The sequence below is a fragment of the Heterocephalus glaber genome, unplaced genomic scaffold (assembly GCF_053883595.1).
Source record: "Heterocephalus glaber isolate CG9 unplaced genomic scaffold, H.glaber_assembly_v1.0 deba00001666, whole genome shotgun sequence".
Lineage (NCBI taxonomy): Eukaryota > Metazoa > Chordata > Mammalia > Rodentia > Bathyergidae > Heterocephalus > Heterocephalus glaber.
This window is the reverse complement of record NW_028258406.1, coordinates 6,643,443-6,668,602: the sequence shown is the minus strand read 5'-3', so window position 1 is coordinate 6,668,602 and position 25,160 is coordinate 6,643,443. Positions and strand designations below refer to the sequence as shown.

General features: G+C 32.2%; 1 pseudogene; it reads right to left on the bottom strand.

The window, feature by feature from the left end:
• Positions 1-18,801: 18,801 nt before the first annotated feature.
• LOC101709353 (GTPase NRas pseudogene) lies at positions 18,802-19,666 on the bottom strand (annotated as a pseudogene).
• Positions 19,667-25,160: the final 5,494 nt, after the last annotated feature.

Below are 25,160 nucleotides of genomic sequence, written 5' to 3'. Positions count from 1 at the left end.
GAGCGGGCTGGAAGCCAGAAGGAAGTGGAGAGGAATATCCAAAGGCAATGATGAGAGCTGGAGCTCCTCTTTAAAACCAAAAAGTGAACCTTTCCTTCTTTTTTCTCTTTGTATTCCATCCAGGGTACAAGTTTATTGATTAATATCACATACCTTTAGAATATATCTTCCCTTTTCATTAAGTCAGACATCCAGACATACCTACAACTGTTCTCCATGAATCTGGTAGATATTTCTTATTCAAGTTGACAAAAAACACTATAAAACAATAAGAATAAGTGAATAAATATTGAACTAGTATTTCTGAGCGAAAGCCAGAAGGGTAATAAAGATCCATACTAGGTGATTCCAGTTACATGTCATTCTATAAAACTATAAGGACAGTAAGCAGACAGATCAGTGATTTCCCTGATGGAGATCTTGATAGGGTGAGATAACAGGTGAGTCACAGGAAATATTTTAGGGTAGTGGAATTATGGTATATGACACTGTAAACGTGAATGTAATACACTGAAAATTTTTCCAAATACCTTGAATTTAGAGCATGACCCTAAAACTTATTATATGCAATTTTGAGAACATCATTTAGGAGAATAGAAGTTCCCTGAGTGAAATACATAGATGACAAGAGAATATAAACAAAAATATAAAAGCAATTAAACATAGTTTAAGGATAAGTGAATACGTGGCTGACAAATATTTTTTTGAAATAAGTGAGACTTGTAGCACTAAAGACCAAAAAACAAAAGATATTTAATACTGCAGTTTGGGGTGTAGTATGGAGCTACACATTAACAAATCTGAAACTCTGATGAGTGTATATTTTAATTGCACAATTAAAGAAATGAATGAAAAAATTTTAGACCCTGGATTCTTATTGTTGGTGTGGGAATTTATAAAAAGTGGAGGAAGCAAAGAAAATACATGCAATAATAGATTGGAGTTTGAAATGTCAGTATAAACCGATGTTTCACTTAGCACAGACAAAGTTTTTACACAAAGACCTATTTCTAAATATGTGTAGTCATACTCCCTTGCTCTCTCAGAACCCAGATGCAAAGCCATCTGAAAAGCACCCATACACTGTTTTGTAGTATCACTTGCTATTAAACATAAATATGGTTAGGTGGTAAGCTTTGTCATTTGAGTGCTCTTTTAAATTTTTTATGTTGTTTTGCATATCTTCATCATTATGAGTTTTTCTTTTAATATTAAGACTGAGGAGACAAATACAACAGTTGATGAATCATTTTATATTTCTAGTTAGGAAGAAAGTGCTCCCAAAAATTAGTAAAAGAAAAACTCATAATGATAAAGATATGCCAAAACAACATAGGAGTCAATTTTAAAGAGCACTCAAATGACAAAGGTGAAGTAATTTAGCCAAAATTAAAGAAAGTCAAATAATGTAAATAGTATAGAAACATAATCAAAAGAATAAAATAAATATCTATCAGGTTTTAGTGACATAATATACTAAATGTAATGTGGAATTCTGAAATAGAAAAATGGTATTTGAAGAAATAAAACAGGAAAAATGAGTAAGTCTGACCATTTATTAATAACTTTTAATATTTTTTCAATTATTTTGAAAAAATATACCATATAAATATTAAAAAAGTGAAATTCATTGTGGTCCATAAGGGAACTCTGCATGCTATTTCTTTACTTTTTCATAATTGCTTTATTTTTTCATAACTACTTTTTCTTAATAATTCATGTACCATAAAATTAACCAGTTTATAGTGTATGATTTAATAGATTTTAGTGTCTACACAGATAAAGACACTTGAACATTCTCTTCACTGCAAAAAAAATCTTACATCCTTAAACTATCACTTATTCTAAGCTTCCTTGATCTCCCTATTTTAGCTATGTCTTTCTTTCTGCATAAATTTCTCTATTCTGCACTTTTAGTGTAATAAAGAAAAAGTAATATATGATATTTGGGGACTTTATTTTTCTCTTAGAATATTTTAACAGTTCATCCACATGGTTGCATAAATCATGAGTACATAATTCCTTTTGAGAGTAGAAAAATTATTGTATTTTATCAACATATTTGTTTATCCATGAATGTTAATGGACATTTAACTTTTCAACTTTTAGGATATTGTGAATAATGCTACTGTTAATAGCTACTTGTATTTTTTATTATGAATATAATTTTCAACAAATTCTCAACCTATTTTTTTCATTTGTTTCTTTTTTTGCTTGCTTTATTATCTCACTCTAGAAATCTTTTATTATATAAATGACATACATATTAACACTCCACTGTATTTTATATTTAAACATTTTTATACATTTAATAATGTTGGAAAACAATTTATAACATAGGATGTGCAACTTGTGTATTGTGAAAATATAAAAGTTGATTCATAATTGTTTTACCTCTGTATTAGTAAGAGCTGAGAAATTCAAGGATGATCAATTGACTATACAGCTATGTCAAAATAAGATTCATAAATTATAAGGAAGGAAGAGCTTTTAGAAGTTTCTGTCATGTCTACTTCCTTTTAGTGTTACCCTAATTATAATTATTTGAAAGGACGACATTGTATCATATGATTCGTATCCCCATCATAAATGTTTAATTTGCTTTTTCATGATTCTGTTTGGAATAATTCTGATATAAATGTAGTAATACAGTTCAGATTATACAGTTTAGAATAACTCTGATGAGAATGGTAGTAATATAAAATTTGTTTCATCTCTTTTGTAAAATAATACCATTGAATGAAAATAATACCTAGAAGCAAAATAGAATTCCACATAAGCCTATAGCAGTCTTTAGTACATTAAAAGCAATAACACTCATGATTGCTTCAAGAAAATGGCTCAATTAACATTGATACTGAAAAACTAGATAAAAATGTATGTAACCATCTTTAACAAAAGGAAAGTGTGCTACTCTAGGAACAAGAAACTCAAGGAAATAAACAAAAGCAAAATTACTTAAATTTGTTTAGCTTTATTATTCATGCCTGGTACTTTCTTTATAAAAAGCTTACATACTTTACTAATCATTATAGCTGAAACAAGCATTGTATAATCACAAACACGACAGAATAAAAAAATGAATTTTCCACATTTTGTAGGATAAAAAAGAGCATGAGAAAGAATATATCTGTAAGTATACAACAGAAATTTGAATTGAAAATAGGTATATTATAATTTAGGCCAAAGTTAGCTTGATTTCAAGAATGAATTAAAATGTTTTAAGCACAATTGTTACACATTTCATTTCATTTTACAACACAGCATATACTGGGTATGAATATGTCCACATGTGTGGCTTTTTACTAAATATAACTGTTATTAAATTTTTTGGAAAGAAAAATAACTATTATGTTGAATGTCTTCCATATTTTAATCTTGAGCTTTCATTCTCCTAATTATTACGTGGCCATAAATTAGCAGCTTGCTCCTTTATTTCACTAATTCATCAATTTATTTATTCACAGTACAGATGAAACATCTGTTATGGAGAAGACACTGAGTTTTATTAGTTGAAGTTTTTTTTTTAATTCTGAAAAATGAAGGCTCATAGTACTAACTGATGTCTTTGATGCTCCCTAAGAACTTCTCTGGTTAATATTTTTAAATCATTTTATATAATAAAAGTTAGAAATATAAATTGATATGTATAAAATGTTGAAGTGACATCCTTTCATACTTAGGCCAATCAAACCTTTTTTTTTTTTTTAGTTCTTTTATTGGTACATTTTAGGTATACAATTTGTTTACATTTATCATTGGGTGTTTGTACCTGTACATGATATATCTTGGTTCTTATTTTTTTTCCCCATTACCTGTGCACCCTTCATCCCCTCCACCCTTCCCTATTTACATAGATTTCATTTCCATTTTTTTTCTTTTCTCAGTGTTTCTTTCCCTCTTTAATCAGATCTTAATATGAATAGATTTTTAATTTTCTCACAGATTTTTCAACATCTATTGAGATTTTCATGCAATTTTTAGCCCTGATTATATTTATGCGATTTTTTTATGTTGAATGATCCTTTCATTCCTGAAATGAAACCAACTTGGTTATGGTATATAATTTTTTAATGTGTTTTTGAATTCTCTTGGTGAGTATTTTATTGAGGAATTGTGCATATATATTAATTTAGGAAATTAATCTGTGGAGTTTCCTTTTTTGTTGGTTTATTATCCAGTTTTGGCATCAAGTTGATAGTAGCTTTGCCAAATGAATTTTTGAATTTTCCTTCCATCTCTAATTCACAGAATATGAATATATATACTTTGAGGATATTAGTTGCTAGTCTTTCAAACAATATTTTAAAATTCATCACTGATTGTATCTCATCCTGAAATTTTCTTGTTGGAAGACTTTTTCATGACTGCTTTAATCTCATTGTCTGTTATCCATTAGTTTAGGCTTTTCTTATATCTTCTTGGCTCAAGTTTGATAGGTTGTGCTTATCTAAAAATATGTCTGTTTCTTTTAGATTTTAAAATTTATTTCAACGTTTTTAAAATAATGCCTAGTGATCATTTTTATTTCAGTGTCACCTGTTGTATTATCTATTTATTCTTCTTTAACTTTATCAGTATGTTAGATACCACTCTTTTTAATTTTGGCCAGGGGTTTATCAATCTTATTTGTCTTTTCCAAGATCTATGTATTTGGTCTTTTGTATTATAATTTAACTCTTTATTTTAATTTCAGCTTTGATTTTGAACTTGGTCCTTGTTTTTCTATGACCTTGTGTTACTTCATTTGGCTATTCATTTGAGATAACCAAATCAACAAATGGACAAATATACTAAACAAACTCCAAAGGAAGAAGCATAAATGATCAATCATGTTAAACATCAAGGAAATTCAGTCAAAACCACATTGAGATTCACCCCATTCCATTCTGTATGACTATCATCAAGAATACAAAAAAAACAATGTTGATGTTGATGCAACAAAAAATAAAATCAGGTTGGAATGTAAATTAGTTCAGCCACTACGAAAATCAGTATGAGGATTCCTCAGAAACTAAAAATTAAGCTTCTTTTTTGATCCACCTATACATATAGCCAAAAAAATAGCCAGTATATTATAGGAACATCAACATAGACATATTTATTGGGGTCCGATTGACAATAGTTAAGCTGTGGAAGCAGCCGAGTCACCCATCAGCTTATGAATAGATAAGTAAAATATGGTATATATACAAAGTTGAGCAATATTGAAACACAAAATACAAAATAATCCCATTTTCAAAAGTGAGTGGAACTGAGGATCAATTTGTAGACCAAATAAGCCAGACTCAGAAAGAAAAATGTCGTGTTTTCTGGTATATATGGGACCTAGAAAAATATAAAAAGAGGCACCATGAAAATAGAAATAAAACTTTTAGAGAAGAGAAAAGGAATGGGAGAAAGGAATATGTATTTGGTTCTAGTGATAAAAATATGTTATATGCATGTAGCAATAACTCAATATCAAACTCATTCTATATAATTAATATTCATTAATTTAAAAAAATATTTCAAAGAAATGGAAATGGTATTTTATTTAAAAGATAACTTTAAATTATATGGAGTGAAAAGATGGATAAGAATAATAGGGGCAGAAGGTGATGTTTTGAGGGAGGCACAGTGGTTCATCATTATAAATACAGATTTCCAATCAATCATTTGGGGGATCTTGAATATAGAATGATGATATTAGGTTTTGTGATGAATGTAGCAAATTATTCCAAAGTGTTGGTTTAAACAACAGAAATATAATTTTCCATACTTTTGGAAGCCAGAAATAAAAGGAATCAAAGTACTACCAAGGTCACACTCTTTCCACAAGCTCTAGGAGAGAGTGGCTTTTCCTTATGCAAACTAATGTGACTGTCATCATTCCTTATTGTGTAGTTGCCTAACATCAATCTTTGCATTTGTTGCCTCATTGCTGCTACTTTTATTCTTTTTTATACTGAGGATCAAACTCGGGACCTTGCACTTTTGAGGCAAGGGGCAAAAGCACTGAGCTAAATCCTCGGTCCACCTCTTCTTTTCTTTGATTGTTTTTGATTTTTTGTTGTTTTTAATTAATTTATTTATTTTGCAAATAAAGTAATCTTCACTGGTAGTGAGAAATAACTTGTTAATCATCTCTCAACAACTACAATAATTGTAAAAGAAACACACTGCACAAAAGTTGTACATGCTCTTAGTTAATTTTGGCTTCCCCTAAATTTTTCTCCATGTTTCTTTAATTATAGCTGAAACTTGCCTAATGTAGGCAAAAAAATGATATAGGAAAAGCACAGATAATTTCCAAGAAAATTTTTGAATCAGTTAATTCTACATGGTAACAGGTACCAGCTTTCTGCTTCAGAACAATTCATAAATGAATTCTCAAGTGGCTCTCCACACCAAGGACGATCCATGTGAGGGGGGAAAGGGGGATATAAATGACATTAATCAATATTCAAAAGAAATTGAACTAACCACTATCTGGTAAAGATTCTAATTGCACTAATAAAACAAGTAATAAAAGTATATTGTAAGAAATGTGACTAGAAAAATGAAGAATATAATTATGAGAAAACCAGCACAACTCATGAAGCCTAGCTCTATAAATGAGAATAAAAATTAAGTTTCCTAAAATCTAAGATGTCTTTAGTACCAAGAATGAAACAAAAGAAATAGAAATGTAAAAAATAAATTGAGCAATTATAGTATAGAATAAGATGAAATGTTAAACTAGGAAATGATAATAATTTGAAATACTACATAACTGTTCAGAGAGAAAAAAATACCCACCTAGTAATAAAACAGATGAATGAGGTTCTCTAGAAAAATTCAAAACAGAAAAAAATTTCCCAGATACCTACAGAGATTGTGAGCAGAATGAAAGACACAATTAAACATTGTAGAACAGAAACAGATAAAAAAAAAACAGATGAGCTCAGGACCATGATGGAAGCCATGAATGCCCAGCATAGGAAAGAAATGGAAATCATGAAACATATCCAAACAGATATCCAGAAGATTAAAAACTTCATTGAAAGTTTTCACAGCAGAATGAGCCACGTGAAGATAGAATAACAGGTATAGAAGATAGGATTGTGGTTAGTGACCATGAAAAGAGAGATCTCTTAAAAATAATAAGGGACCATGGGAAATCAATCCAGCAGCTCCTAGGTGATGCAAAGAAGAATAACATAAGAAACATAGAAATCCATGAAAAGGTAGAAGAATGTACAAATGAAATAAAAAAACAGTTCACAGAATTAATGACAGAAAATTTCCCAAACACAGGAAAATAACTTGACATACAGATAAGTGAGGCATATAGGACTCCACCTAGCCATGAGCAAAAAAATCTACACCTAGACATATAATAGTCAAGATTCCAGACACCCAACAGAAGAACAAAATCCTGCAAGCAGTTAGAGAAAAGAAACAAATCACATACAAAGAAAGCCCCTCTAAATCATAGACTTTTCAGCACAAACACTCAGTCAAGGAGAGCCTGAATGAGGTATTCTAAGCCCTAAAAGAAAAGCAACCTCCAACCTAGATTGGTGTATCCTGCAAAGCTATCTGTCAAAATTGAGGGGGAAATAAGATACTTCCATGACAAAGAACACCTGAGGAACTTCTTGAATACAAAACCAGCACTCCAAACAATTCTAAACAATATCCTAGAAAAAGACAATGAAGGTCACAACTCCTTAAGGCCCAATGAAGTAAATCCAACAAGCAAGGCAAGAAATTAAAGGGAAATGAGGGAAAATAAAAAATAGCCAACAACAGGAAAATAACATGACAAGGCTAAGTCTATATGTACCACTTATAACCATCAATGTTAATGGCCTCAAATCTCCAATGAAAAGAAATAGACTGGCAGAATGGATTAAGAAGCAAAACCCAACAATATGCTATATAAAAGAAACACACCTAATTCAAAAAGAAATTCATACAATGAAAGTAAAAAGATGGAAAACAGTTCTTCATGCAACAGGAATCCAGAAAAAAGCAGGAGCAGCTATCCTCTTTGCAGAACAAGTGGATTTCAAACCCACAATGATTAAGAGAGACAAAGAAGGACACTATATCCTTGTAAAGGAAACAATCCAAGAGGAAGAGATGACAATCATAAATATATATGCACCAAATACTAATGCCACCAACTATACAAAACAATTATTAATGGACATGAAACACCAAATAAGCACTCATACAATTGTAGTGGGGGACCTCAATACCCTACTGTCACAAATAGATGGATCAACCAGACAAAAAATCAATATTGAAATATTAGAAATGAACCAAGCTTTTGAACAAATGGACTTGATAGATGTCTACAGAGTGTTCCACCCCACAAAATCAGAATATACATTCTTTTGTCTGCACATGGGTCATTCTCCAAAATAGACCACATACTAGCTTATAGAACATGTTTAAGTAACTGCAAAGGAATTAAAGTTATTCCTTCTATATTATCAGACCATAGTGTAATTAAATTGGAGATCAATGCCATAAGAAAACACAAGAACTCCATAAACACATGGAAATTGAATAACACTTTCCTGACAACAAATGGGTCAAAGGAAATTAAAGAAGACATTACACTGTTTCTACAATTAAATGATAAGGCCAATACAACATACGGGAATCTATGGGACACAATGAAAGCAGTTCTACTAGGGAAATTCGTAGCAGTCAATGCCTATACTGGGAAAACAGAGAGAGCTCAAACAAACAACCTAATGCTGAACCTAAAGCTCCTAGAAAGAGAAGACCAAGACAAACACAAAGCTCATACAAGGAAGGAAATTATAAAGATTAGAGCAGAAATCAATGCAATGGTGCTAAGAGAACTCTACAAAAAAATCAATGAATTGAAGAGTTGGTTTTTCAAAAGAATAAATAAAATGATAAACTTTTAGCCAACCTTAACAAACAATGGAAAGAAATGGCTCTAATTCTTGCAATTAGGAAAAAAAAAAGTTGAAGTCACAACAGATCCAGCAGAAATCCAAAGGATCGTCAACACCTACTTTGAGAACCTGTACTCTAATAAAATGGAAATCACAGAAAAAATGTACAGATTCCTAGATACATATGGATTACCAAAGTTGAGCAAAGAAGATATAAATATTCTAAACACTCCAATTGCAATCAGTGTACTTGAAAATGTAATTAAAAATTTACCAACAAAGAAAATCCCAGGTCCTGATGGCTTCACTGCTGCATTCTACAAGACATTTAGAGATGGACTATTGCCACTACTCTTTAAACTTTTCAATGAAATTGAAAGGGAAGAAATACTTCCAAATTAATTCCTGGAAGCAAGTGTTACTTTGATACTAAAAGCAGAGAATGACCCAACCAAAAGAGTGAACTACCAGTCAATCTCCCTCATGAACATAGATGAACAAATCCTCAATAAGATACTGGCAAACAGAATACAGAGGGTCATCAAGAAGATTGTACACCCTGACCAAGTTGGATTTATCCCAGGGATGCAAGGATGGTTCAACAGACATAAATCAATAAATGTAATATACTATATTAACAGAGGCAAGAAAAAAAATATGATCATCTCAATAGATGCAGAAAAAGCATTTGACAAAATTCAACACCCATTCATGATAAAAAAAAACTGCAGAAAATTAGAATAGATTGTATTTATCTCAACTTGATAAGGGCTATCTATGAAAAACTAACAACCAACATCATACCAAATGGTCAAAAAATGAAAACCTTCATGCTAAAATCAGGAACAAGACAAGGATGCCCACTATCACCACCCATGTTCAATATAGTTCTGGAAACATTAGCCACAGAAATTAGACAAGAGAAAGAAATAAAAGGAATAAAGATAGGAAAGGAATGAGAAACTGTCATTATTTGCTGATGATATGATACTTCTCATAGAACACCCATAAAATTCCACCAAAAGACTTCTAGACTTAATTGACAGATTCTGTAGAGTAGCTGGATACAAGTTCAACACTCAAAAATCAATAGCCTTCTTGAACACAAATAACAGACTCATTGAAAGAGAAATTAGGGAAACAATTCCTTTCACAATAGCATCCAAAAAAATGAAATATCTAGGAATCAATCTAATAAAGGAAGCAAATGACCTCTACACTGAAAACTACAGCACTCTGAATAAAAGAGAGGGAAGAGGATATAAGAAAATGGAAGACATCACTTTTTCCTGGGTAAGAAGAATCAATATGATGAAAATGGCCATACTTTCAAAACTGCTATATAGATTCAATCCAATCCTGATTGAAATCCCAACAGTATATTTCACAGAACTAGAGAAAACAATCCAAAAATTCATTTGAAATCAGAAGAGACCTAGAATAGCAAAAGCAATTCTAGGCTACAGAAACATGGAAGGGAGTATCACAATCCCCAACTTGAAACTATGCTACAAAGCCACTGTGATAAAAACAGAATGGTAGTGCCAAAGAAACAGAAGTGAGGATCAGTGGAATAGATCATAAGATGAGACACAAATCCAAACGTACTCAACCACCTCATATTTAACCAAGGATCCAACCATCCTCACTGGAGGAAAGATAGCCTCCTTAAAAAATGGTGTTGGAAAAACTGAATTTCAACCTGCCAAAGATTAAAATCGACCCATATCTTTCACCATGCACTAAAGTAAAATTGAAGTGGATTAAAGATCTAAATATTAAAACAGAAACACTAAACATGCTGGAAGATAAGTTAGCTAGAACTCTTGAAGATATTGGCATAGGAAGAGACTTTATAAACAAAAACTCAGTAGCACATGAACTCACACAAAGAATCAACAAGTGTGATCTCATCTTACTAAAAACCTTCTCACTGCAAGAAAAACCACCAACAGAGCTAAGAGACAAACTACAATGTAGGAAAAAAGTTTTATCAGCAGGTCCTCAGACAAAGGACTACTATCTCAAATATATAAAGAATTTTTAAAAATCAGACCCCCAAATATAAAGACCCAATTACAAAGTGGGAATCTGAAATGAACAGAAATTTCTCAGATAAAGGAGTAAAAACAGCAAATAAACATACAAAAAAATGTCCAACATCACTGGTCATTCAAGAGATGCAGATGAAAGCAACACTGAGATTCCTCCTCACCCCAGAAAGAATGGCTGCTGTCAAGAAATCAATCAAAAACAAATGATTGTGGGGTTTGGGGGAGAAAGGAACCCTTCTCCATTGTTGCTGGGAGAGCAGACTGGTGCAACCACTGTGGAAATCAATATGGAGATACCTCAAAAAACTAGGGTTAGAGGTCCAATTTGACCCAGGTATTCCTCTACTGGGTATCTTCCCAAAAGAATTTAAAGAATCGTACTACATAGATATATGCAGACCTTTGTTTATAGCGGCACAGTTTGTAATAGCTAAAGCTTGGAAACAGGCCAATTGTCCATCAACTGGAGACTGGATAAAGAAAATGTGTTTTTTTTCATAAAATGAAGTACTACTCAGCCATAAAGAATGAGAAACTAGAGACATTTATAGCTAAATGTATGCACATTTAAGGCCATACTCTTAAGTGAAATAAATAGGACACACATGTAAATACCAATTAGTATCTCTGGTGTGAGAAACTAAAAGGGTCAATAAGGATCCAAATGTATAATTGATAATGTGACATAGGAAGAAAAGGTTAAAAGGAGAAAGGGAAGTGGGAGGCAGAGGGGAAAGAAGAGAAGGGAAGGAAAATATATGAGAAAAGGAAAAAAATGGAAACAAAGTTTTTGTAAATAGAGAGGGTTGGAGGGATTGAATGGGAGGCAGGGGAATGGGAAAAAATAAGAGCCAAGATACATCATGTAAAATTACATGTTCCCAATGATGAATGTAACTGTATTGTATGCCTAAAATGTACCAATCAACTTAATTAAATTAACAAGAAATAGTTTAGAGGAAGTAGGCTTTCAGAGAGCTAGATTAAGGAGGGAAAAACTTGTCATAGTAATAAACTGGTAAATGAGCTATAAGGAAATGAACATAATATATCTGTATGGTTGCTAAGGCTTTTGAAATATACTTCAGTGTGCTGAATGCTAGTAAAAACAGTAAATAAGGACATCTCCACTCAATTTCCCTTTATTTTAACAACATTAAGAATACAAACTCTCCTTGAATGTCATCCATCTAACAACATAAATATGTTATTGGGAATAGTTAATGTACTCATTAAAATTATGATAGTACTAGAAATAAATGGTTTTAAATTATCAATTAACATAATTTAGAAAATTAGACACTTGCTGTTTATTTGTGTAATTGTTTAAGAAAATGTTGATTTTTGCTCTTATAATGAAGAGAATCCCTGGACCTGGTTAATATCTGGATGCATATAGATCCTATAACTTCTTACTTGCATAATAAAAGCTCTAATTGAATTTGATAAATTCTTAAAATATGACCGGCAACTTTATTGAGAGCTACTTTTGTCTTCATTCATTGCTCTCTATTTTACCTCCATCATATAGTAATACTTAGTGGTCCATGACAGGGACAATGTTTCTTCTTTCTCTTTTTCAAAGCAGCAATCAAAAATTGATGAATTCTCTCTACATGTTCATTGACATTGGCTAATTATTAGCTCTGCAAGAAAAATTAAATTTTAATTTTATGTCATTACAAAAGATCAGAAACTTTCTCAGTATAATAAGATGTAATATAGGTTTAAGTTATTTTTGTAAGTTGGCTACTTGTTCAAATGTTAAAATTTACAATTTCACCAGCCTTTCATACATTAATTTTTATGTTAATATATTATTGAATTGTCACTATATTAATATGATTTGAAATATTTTCTCTTTAAGATGACAAATACATGATTAACTGCAAATATTATACAAATCTTTCAATTATTTCTGTATTGTTTATATCATATCATTTGATATCTTGGGAAAAATACATGTGATAAAAACTTCTTTGAATTTGCAGCCTCAAATTAATAAAATATAAATTCAATAAGTAAAGTACAATCTGTAATTAACATTAATGTACCACGGAACATCAGACAGAGGAAATTGCTTCATAATAAATTTTTAAGGTGATACTTTATAATTTATTTTGCCTCATGGTCTCCATAAAAAAGATACCTAGGTAAGTTACTACTTTAAATAACTACTTTCATATTGATGATAATATTGTATAAATGTAAGCATAGTGTACATTAATCCAAGCTATTGTTTCACTAAAACTTTCATGTATTAAGGCAGAAGAAAAAGATTACAGACACACATGTCATTTTCATAAATCTATTTATTGAGATATGAGAAGATATATTTATAAATAGGATCACAAACCCATTTTATAATGAAATGCTTTTAATATGTAACATGTTTTAAAATTAATTGTATGTAAACTATACAGAGAGGACCCATGGGACAATAAAAAGAAAACAAAATATGAATCACTTGCTCTGAAGTAGCTTATAATTTAGAGTAGGTATTGTCTTCTATGAAAAAAGTGCATATTTTATAACGTTTATTTTGAAAGTTGACTTTTTCCAAAAGAATTTATCATTTTATAGAAAATTAACCACATTTAGAAACACTGAGTAGATTTCCATTATGTGGCTGTGGAAAATCTCCTAGAATTAAGGAGAAGTTGTTCGAAGGATAAATTTTCTATGTTAAATTCAAACATTAGTTAATTATTCAATTCAGCATAGAACCGTTGATCTTTCCTATATATTAGGTAATTCTTTTCACACTGGAGATGTAACTGTTTCTTTTTCTTTTTTTTTTTTTGTTTTGGTTACTGGGAATTGAACTCGGGACCTTGCGCTTGCGAGGCAGGCGCCGGAACCACTGAGCTAAATCCCTGGCCCCGGATATGTAACTGTTAACAGGACAAGCATTAACTATGTCCTGATTGAATTTAGAATAATAAGCTGTCATAAAAGCAGTACAAAATAGAATTGTGTGCTATGAAATCACTTAACTAGGGAAATTTCCAAGCAAAACAGTAATGAGAAATTGTAAGAAATAATAATAAGAATACAAAATTATTATAATAGCTATAAAGATTATAGCAGTTAAAATTGCTTACACACATTTCTGGGTAAGATATTTTTGTATGTAATTCGTAAATAACCCTTTTATTTAATCTTCATAACACTTTAAGACAGCTCTCAAGAGCTGGGTGATTTACTGAGAAGAGAACCAAAAAACAAACTTAAGGCAGTTGCTGAAGATGCTGTGGCAAAGTGTCACAGCTAGGTCTCAAGTTAGTGCTATCTCTCTTAGCTTTGTAAATCAGTGGGAATTTTCCCAGCCCAAAGCTCATTCACATCTGATTGGAATGGAATAGAAACATATAGGTTGATGTTTCATTTTACAACTGTCAGAGATTCATTTCTATTATTCAATTTATTTCTATTATTATATGTTTTCATATGGCTATAACCATTATATTGCATAAATATATCTCATTTTAATAATTACAATATTTAAAATTACCCATTATCTCTATAAAATTTAATTTTAAAAACATGAAATATTTATTCTGTAAATTAATCTCAATTTTAGTAGCCATTTAATAGTAGTTTGGTAATATAAATCTTTCAATTTCTCCACTATATATTATTTTAAATTCAATACCTTTCTGTGTTTTTCTTATCCCTGAATTTCAAGTTACTTTCTAAACCTTTTAAATAAAAATATTTGTCTCATGTTTGAAAGGGTTTAAATAATTTATATTCCTTTCAAAATTGTATGCCAACCCTTTTATTTAATCTTCTATTTTTAACCATTATCCTTTAAGTAACTTCTAGTTTAATTGACAAAAGAGTACATATATTTTTTAGTTTTAGTTATTTTAATTTAGAAGATTGAAATGTTTGTATTTACTATTTTTTCAAAAAATATCTAATCTTTTGTGAATCATCAGTATTTTCTCATTTTTATTTTTTTTAAGCAAAGTACTTCCAGTTTTTATTTTTAAACATTATTTAACAAGAAAAACATTCAACCAAATTAAAAAAATTAGGATGGATTAATTTACATTAAAATAATCAACTTAAAATATCAGCCCTTTCATCTAGGGCCAAGGAAGCTAATAGTTCCCATTTAAACAGCAGAATTGCACAACTGATATTTTTAAGTATACTGGATGGCACAGAAATATAGAAGTCATGCAACACCCTCTTTTCTCTCCACAGTAGAGTTCAAACATTTGCTTCTCAGCCAGTACTTGGACTTTTAAAAATCACTTATTTTTTGAAAGACATCTAAAACTGATCTGATGAGCAGACTTTTAAAACAATTCTTATAGAAAATAAATGCCTTAAAAATAATTTTGTGGCACATTAGACTGTAAAGAAACAGCAAACATGAAAAATAATGTACAAGTATTATAGTCCTTTGTTTCTAGAAACCATTCAAATAAAATATTTTCCCAATTATCTTTGCTTCTTATAATGTATTAGCAGAGATGAATTACAAGAAGCAGAATGCACCAGTTTTTGGTTCTTGGTAGCTTCCAGCTTAAATGTTCATGACTGTAAATACAAAGCAAAATATGACTATGCTCACAAATTCTGGCATGGGGGAAAAAAAACCAAATCTCTTTTAAGGTTTTTGTCTATCTGTTTTCAAGTCATGACAAAAATTCACAGCAGTTTAAAAGATAATGAAAGGTTAGACAAGGGACCCACTCAAATAGATTAATTTGATTTACTACATGCCCACAGAACCAACTGTCTGTTACCAAGTTAATATTCTACAGCAAGCGACTGAAGCAAATACAGTATTGAACAGATTTGGATTAAGCATGGCAGCCTTCAGACAGAACATCTTATTTTCACACTCTCAAATGTGCAACCTTATAAAAAAAACACACACATACAACTAAGTCATAAAGGAATTATGTAATTTCTGACAGCTGGCCAGGCACTTATACTGGGGAAAGTGGAGATTCTGAGGTAAACTAGATTTTCAGCAATGGCAAACATACTCTACAAACTACATTTTATACCACACCTACTTAACTTACTCTGCTTTTAACACTACATTTGTCACTCTGTTGTGCCAAAATTCACACCTAAGTGTAACTTTAAAGAAGCTATTAAAAGACCATTTTCAAGTTTAAATTCTGGCCCCATTTGGATACTTCTGTGCTTAGAACATACTTGAGAAAACTATAGTATAGATACACAACACACAAAGGCTAAGGGTACAAGAACCTAAGGGGTAACTGTCTTTCTCTCTAATTTGGAATTGAATTTAGTAGAATTTTTAGAAAAAGTTAGACTGGTAGTCACAAAAGACACTTAAAACCAGTCTCCCAGAAACTTAGAACATGACTGAGGTGATAAACCTGTCTACCTCAGGAAAACGACCAAGCAATGCCTGAAAAGGGGCAGAAACAAAGCAGCAGAATTGTTTTGTTTTTTGTTTTTTTTGGTACCGGGAATCAAACTCAGGACCTTCTGCTTGGGAGGCAGATGCAGGAATCACTGAGCTAAATCCCCGGGCCTAGCAGAGTTTTAATTTACACATGACAGCCAGACAGTGAATGCTCCCAGGATTAGTATTTAGGAGCACAACTCTCTAGGTTTCTTGTTTTATGGGTGCAGGACATATTTCTTCCCCTCTTCTGAATTAATTTCAAGGCAATGTGGAATTTGGTTAATAAATGAAAATTCATATTAGGAGATAAAGGACCTCTAAGTATTTAGATATAAGAACAGAAAGTCACCATTTTAAAATTAAGTCTTTTTATCGCTTCTCTGCCTTTTGGCTAAGATCAAGTGTAAAATTAAGTCTTTCATCAAGTTATCTATTTTTCATTAGAATTACCAGGGCTGGGCATGCATCTCATGGGTAGAAGGCTCATGGGCAGACTACTCGTTTATCATGTGTAAGGTATTGGGTTCGATCCCCATTACCGACAAAAAGGGGAAAAAAATTACCAGGGTAATATTTACAAACAAAAACACCAAGCCTCCATACCCTCATAAGTAACAAGTTAATTATATTATTTTATTCTTTTCTCAAATAGCAATTTCAATTCAAAGCCTATTTCTTGTTTTGAACAAACTTACCAGTTTCTGTTTTCTGAAATGCAGGCTAATTTATGAGCAACTGTTTTAACCTCTTAAAAAGCATTATACATAAAGAAAATTTAAAAATTTGATCTGAGAGTCAGGCATGGTGGAGCATGCTTATCATCTCGGCACTCTCAGAGTCTGAGGCAGGAGGATCGCAAGTTTGACCCCACCTTTGGCAATTTAGTGAGAACTCATCTCAAAATATAAAAGGGCTGGGGAGAGGCCCTGAGTTCAATCCCTAGTTTTGAAAAACAAAACAAAAAAACAAAAACAAAACAAAAACCACAGCCACACACAAAAACAAAAACAGCCCCCACACAAAAACTAAAACTTAAAAAAAAACCCTAAGCATCCTTATTATCAAAAGAATGAGAAAACATATGGGCTTAGTTTCCATATGGCTAAGGGGGGGGGGGGTTCTAAATACTTTATTTATAGTCTTCTAATCTGAGCCTCCTTATAGATACCAAGCTTTTCCAGTCCCAATAAACCACTCATGCTAACTGACCTCTTTTTTCCTTGCAGAGCTACCAGAAGGCATCCAGCAAAACTGGAGTTATGATCAAATGATGCTAGCTGGCTTGTTCAAGTTTTGAAACTGTGACCCTGGTCCATTAGCACCATGCTTTACTCAACTAAAACAATTAATCAAGCTCTTGTTGCTGTGGGGTGAGGGGCTGAGAGTGAATGGAGAAGGGGACTGAGGGCTGTTATATACATCATTAAGAATATATACATAGTGAAAATATAATCTGCCTGTTAATATATTTGAGGTTTGAAAAATCACCAGAGATATAAAATAAGCCAAAATCACCAAATTTTGCAATATTGGAATAACTGTAGATCTAAGTTTTCTGGTATGACCCAAATTTATCAGTATGCTAGAAGAAATAAATTATATATTTGTAGGCAGTAACCTATAAAAAAAGGATAGATTAGATAAAAATTAAGTGAAATTATTTATAATTGTTTCCAGTTTCATCTTTTTCTGGGGAAAGCCCAGAAACAGGCCTCTGGGAAACAATCTTCATATGTGTAAGAAATGGGATCTGCTATTATATAGGTGTATCTTTCCCTCAAAGATAGACGGGTATATTTTCATACATAATGGTTGAGACCTCTATTCTACTTAAGGACTATAAAGGAAGTCCATAAACCACTTCTATAAAAAAGGCACTTTGTTGTCAAAGTTGGATTTAATTTCATAAAAGTTGAGAAGACCAGGATAAACTCAAAAGTCCGTGTTCACCTTTGTATTTACCATTTTCCTTTCAGTACTGGGGACTGAACTCAGGAGCACTAAACTAACCCAGCCAATTTATTCCTTTCTTCATTTTTGAGACAGAGTCTCACCAAATTGCCCAGGATGCCTTTGAACTTATCCTCCTGCCTCAACCTCCCAAATGGTTTAGATCATAGGCATGTGCCACCATGCCTGGCTTCACTTTTGTATTTATGAACACAGAGCAGATGCCAGTTTGTAGAATATAGCTCATAACACTACAAACCAACCAATCAGCAACATAATTATATTCTTGGCAAAACAGTACTTTAGGAACATTTCTCCAAAATCTAACATAGGTCCCACATTCAAAAATAAAAAGGAAAAGAAAGATCACCAGCGGCTGCTGCTTTAGAGCCTAAGAAACTTTTTAACAGAATTTCATGTCTACAGTTTGGTTCTCTTTCAGAGCATGAGTTGCTTATTGGGTAAAAACCTGGGTAGGAGAGGTGTTTGTTTTTGTTGGGGAGAGCCCAGGGCAGAAAACTACTGGGGAATTAGCAAGAGGTGCATTTCTCTGGTCAGACAACCAAATGAGGTGGTAGTTATTCTGAGAAGTTCTCAAGTGGAGACTGTGCTCATATACTGAGAGTTGGGGAAATAGCAGGAGCTTCTCTGAGATGAAGAGAGCAACAGGGATACTTCTCCTCCCAGGAAGTCAGGACCAGGGTATCAGTGCAGCTTGAAAGTGGCTCTTTTCTAATAGAACTTTGTAAGTATCTTGTTACAACACCACACACGGCAACCCCATACAACCTTGAGTCCCATCATCACTGCTGTTGAGCTCTTTCATTCTGTACTGGCGTATTTCTCTCATGAGTGTGTAAAATGCATCTTCAACACCCTGTCTGGTCTTGGCTGAGGTTTCAATGAATGGAATCCCGTAACTCTTGGCCAGTTCATGGGCTTGTTTTGTATCAACAGTTCTTGTTGGCAAATCACACTTGTTTCCTAGCAGCACCATAGGTACATCATCCGAGTCTTTTACTCACTTAATCTGCTCCCTGTAAAGGTTAATATCTGTAAATGATTTGCTATTATTGATGTGAAATACACAGAGGAAGCCTTCGCCTGTCATGTATTGGTCTCTCATGGCACTGTACTCCTCTTGTCCAGCTGTATCCAGAATGTCTAACAGACCAGTTTCATAATCTATAACCACCTGTTTTCAATAAGAATCCTCTATGGTGGGATCATATTCATCAACAAAGTGGTTCTGGATTAGTTGGATTGTCAGTGCACTTTTCCCAACACCACCTGCTCCAACCACCACCAGTTTATACTCAGTCATTTCCCACCAGCAAGAACGTCGAGCTCTGCTGTGCCAGCTTCAAGACGGATTTAGGATCTCAACCAGGAAGAACTTTGAGGACCCCGGAACCGCCATGAATAGCCCCCACCAAGGGGCGGCAGCATTTTTCCCATTTTTTAAATGTCAGCATTTTTAAACATTTACTGAGCATCTACTACATGTTAGACATGGTGTATATAATAGCATTGTCTCGCTGTGGTTCTGATGTTAACAGGGAATAGAACCATAGAACGAATTGAATACTAACTACAGCTAGAGTAAAGAGAAAGGCATTTTTCTTCCTTATATCTGAGTTCTCTGATGTAAACTCTGCTTGATGAAAAAAGGGACTTTGCCACAAAGTCAGTTTGGTTTAGCATTTAATTTAGAAATTAGCATATTTAAAGTCCCAGAAGATTAGTAATATGGTGATTTTAAAGAATTGCGTGTGACTGATTCATAGCATGAAGGGTGAGGAATGATGAAGGATGATGGTTTGAGAAATAAACAGAGACAACAAAAAGAAAGGATGTGCATTCTACTCTGAAGAATTTTCACATATGTCTTAATATCTCATTCTATTTCTATTTTAAGTGCTATGATTATTCCTAATATGTTTTTACATTGATAATGTAGAAAGCATGCATATAATTTTTTCCTTGTAATTGAATCTTCCCACCTTTTCTTGTTTCCTCAGTTTTTCTAAATTATTTCAACATAGTTTTAAAAATAAATAGATGAGATTATTGTGCACTGACTATATTTGTCTATGTCTGAATTAACTCACAGTATTTCAAAAGAAATGCACTTATAGGAAAACTACATATTTGATGGAATAGACTAGCGATGATTGTATTTATTTTAGTAATTATCTGTGACCATATCTAGATGATAATTTCAAGAAATAGAGATTGTTCCCAGCAGTTTCTCATGAATATTTCATAAGATATTGGAAATGTAATCTTACAAGCATTCACAGGTGGTTTGGAAACCCTACATAAATAGATAGATCTTCACATTAGAATTACAGCTCAGTTGGTGTTACAGTCAGCTGCTTCACAAGATAAACCTGCAATTTTTTGTAGGAGAATAGATTTCCATAGCATTGGGCCATTTAAAGCTCTTTGTGCTTCCCTCAATTCCATTTTAGTAGTGTAACTTATAGTACTTTTATATAGATCCAAGTTGTCTTTGACAAAGCATGGGATGAAGTTGACCAATCATTTAAAACAATCATCCTCTTAACATTACGGTTAGAGATTATTATAAGACTTACTAGAAAATTTCAAAAATATGTTGATATGTCTAAACATAAATAATGAGAAAAACAAAAATAGTAAATGTATAGAGAATATATTTAAATTGAAAATAACTTATTATAGAAAAACATTTAACATTCAATGATTTCACTCAGTGGTATTTCGTTCAATTTTTATTGTTAGATTTATTAGTGGAATTCAGTGGCACTAAGTTTAAAAAAGTACAGTGGAGGATCTGATATTACTTTGAAGATTTTTGATTTATAAGTCAAAGGATAAGTACATAAAAAATTATGAATGTCAACACCTATAATATTAATGCCAGATGTTTTCTGATTATTATTATATTTTGGACTATTTTTTGGATTTACATGTATTAATTTTACAACTATAGGAACTATAATACTACTATTGTCCTAATGTTATAAAGTATGTAAGAAAATTACAGCAGAAGCATATTATACAACTATTCCTGTGCTATGAAGAATCTAAAAGTCAGAATCGAGACTCAAATTCAAGTTATTGCCTCTTAACTATTATAATACATGATCAACACTACTTTCCATGTACATTAAATGCATAGTTATTTAGTTCTTACAATGTTGTGAAATGGTAATTTTTATCTTTGTTAAACAGACAAAGCAAATTGGACCTAAAAAGATTTAATAACATGGTAAGTTGAACACAAATATTACATTGCACAGCAAGATTCAAACTACTCTGACTATAATGGCCTATATTAGAAAACTCCAGTAAAAAGAATTGCTCACTCCAAAAACTACAGCAATTAACATTATCTGAAAAAGAAAATTGAATGGATTATTAAAGCTATTAAATCCCAATTTTATCTAATTCTCTTATTTCTGACCTCATAAAGTTTTACTAGAACAATAATCAAGTTTACCTTTGTGTTTAAGATCTTTGTTATTTTTCAAAATCATCAGATAAATGTGATAATTATTAGGGACATATTGCCACAAAAAGAATCAGAAAGGACTGAATAATTCAAAAATGGTAATAAATACAAAATTATAAGAATTTAGCCTCGCATAAACTATGAACTGCTTGAACTTAATGTGAATTTTGTCTTGTTAAATACATTCAGAGTTAGAAAGGGTCTAGCAATTATTTAAATATTCAGATTTTAAGGGCACTTTTAGCTCCTGATAGTATACAGTATTTAGTATTTGATTTCTATTTTTAGACATATCTGAATTGTGGACATTTACTATTATTACTCATAATTATACTTTTTTATCTACCAACCACACATAATTTAAAATTCATAACTGAGTCATTTTATCCTTAAGAAATATAGCTGCATTATATCAGTGTCTGAATTTTGTTATCTGATAAATGATAGAGGTCGTATTTTAACCTAAACTAATAAAGTACCATAAAAAGCTGTAGATTTTGATGAGAATTCAATACTAAAAAACTTTTACAAGGATTCCTTACCAACCTCTGTTTAAGAAAAACATTATTAAATTATTTCTCCCAATGAGAGAAAAAAATTCTAATAACATTGTGGATATTTCCAGAAAACTTGTCATTGACATGATAATAACCTACAAAAGAAATTTAAAATTTTTGAACCAGAAATTCTTATAACATTCATTTAAGATATCTATTATTGATATCACATCTAACTTTAGATTATATTATCTACCAGACATTAAACATTTAATATAAAAACTTTGTAACGGTAACAAAATAATCTTTCAACCAAATATTATTGAATAGAGTAACTCAAGATGATAATAGTAGTGAGTTATATCTATAAATATTTAACTATACCTTCAAAAATGTTTTTATTTTAAAATGTAAGAATAGTCTTTACAAATATATAGTTTATGATATCAATTAACATCCAGTCAATATTTATATTTTTTCACTTTTCTCATAAATGTACTTTAAGATATATAAATATATGGATTTGTTGAAATCTATATAGATCACCTTTGGCTCATTCATGTTTATCTCTGGTTTCCTGGTAGGCACACATAATTCTTTTTTGCTGGAAAGTTATGTGGTAAGAATATAGGAATCTATTTTGAAGAGTTCCTCACATGCTGGATTCTGCTAATTCCATCTTTGATATGTGGCTTAACATAATCCTCTCTCTTTCTCTCTCTTTCTCAAACTAGGACAGGAGGTTTATCAGATTTACATTTTAATTTTGACATGACTGATAGTGATGTGTACTTCCCATTTTTTTTATTAAATTCTTTTATTGGTACATTGTAGGTATACAACACAATTACATTTCTCATTGGGAATTGTACCTTTACATAATGCATCTTGGTTCTTATTTTTTCCCCATTCCTAGCCCTCCCTTCACACCTTCCACCCTTCCCTATTTAAAAAGACTTTATTTCCATTTTTTCCATTTCTCAGCATTTTTCCTTTCCCTTCTTTCCTTTCCCCTGCCCCTCCCGCAACCCCTACCCCTTTGGACCTTTTCTTCCTATTTTACATTATTGATTATTCATTCTAATCATTGGTACATTTTAGGTATACAATATAATAACATTCATCATTGGAAATTTGCACCTTTACATAGTCTCTCTTGGTTCTTATTTTTCACCCTTGCCCAGCCCTCCCTTCAACCCCTCCAGTCCTCCCTATTTACAAGGATTTTGTTCCTATTTTTCCATTTTCTCATATTAATTCCATTCCCTTCTATCCTTTCCTCTAGCCCTCCCACTCCCTTCCCCTTTGCCCCTTTGCTTCCTATTTCACATTACCTATTATACATTTAGTCCTTATTTACATTTTCTGTTTCTCATACCAGAGAAACTATTCAGAATTTATTCATGTGTGTCCTATTTATTTCACTTAAGAGTATGGCCTCAATGTGCTTCTCTCGAATGACCAGTGATGTTGAACATTTTTTCATGTATTTATTGCTATTTCTACTTCTTTGCCTGAGAAATATCTGTTCATTTCAGATGCTCATTTTTGGATTGGGTCTTTAAATTTGGGAGGTCTGATCTTTTTAAGCTCTTTATACATTCGAGATAGTAGACCTTTGCCTGAGGAAGAGCAGGTGAAGATTTTTTCCCACATTGTGGGTTGTCTCTTCACACTGCTGGTGGTTTCACTTGCTGTGCAGAAGCCTTTTAATAAGAAGAGATCCCACTTGTTGATTATTTGTGCTAATTCACAGGCAACTGAGGTTTTGTTCATAAAATCTTTTCCTACACCGATATCTTCAAGGGTTCTACCTAACCTCACTTCCAACTGATTCAGAGTTTCTATTTTAATATTTAGATCTTTAATCCACTTTGATTTTAGTTTAGTGCATGGTGAGAGACACAGGTCTAGTTTTAATCTTCGGCAAGTTGAAGCCCACTTTTTCCAGCACCATTTATTAAAGAGGCTATCTTTCCTCCAGTGAGGGTGTTTGTCTCCTTTAAGGAAGATGAGATGGCTGAGTGTGTCTGGCGTTGTTTCTGCATCTTCTAATCTGTTCCACTGGTCCTCAAGTCTGTTCCTTTGCCAGTACTATCCTGTTTTTATCACAGTAGCTTTGTAGTATAGTTGCAGGTTGGGGATTGTTATACCCCCTGCCATGTCTCTCTTACCTAGAGTTGTTTTTGCTATTCTGAGTCTCTTCTTGTCCCAAATGAATTTTAGGATTGTATTCTCAAGGTCCATGAAGTATGCTGCTGGGTTCTCAATTGGAATTGCATTAAATCTATATAGCAGTTTTGGAAGTATGGCCATTTTCACTATATTAATCCTTCCTACCCAGGAGCAGGGAATGTCTGTCCATTTTCTGATATCCTCTTCAATCTCTCTTTTCAGAGTGCCATAGTTTTCAGAGAAGAGGTCTTTGATTTCTTTCGTTAGGATAATTAGTAGGAATTTCAGTTTTTTGGATACTATTGTGAAAGGAATTATTTGCCCTATTTCTCTCTCAGTGAGTCTGTCATTGGTGTAGAGGAAAGCTCTTGATTTTTGTGTGTTGACCTTTTAACCAGCTACTTGACTGAATTTGGTTAGGTCTAGAAGACTTTTGGTGGAGTTCTTGGGGTCTTCTATATAGAGAATCCTGTCATCTACAAATAATGACAATTTGACTTCTTCATTACCTATCTTTATTCCTTTTATTTCTTTCTCTTGTGTAATTGCCATGGCTAATGTTTCCAGAATTATATTGAACAAGAGTGGTGATAGTGGACATCCTTGTCTTGTTCTTGATTTTAGCATGAAGGATTTCAGTTTTTGACCATTTAGTATGATATTGGCTGTTGGTTTTTC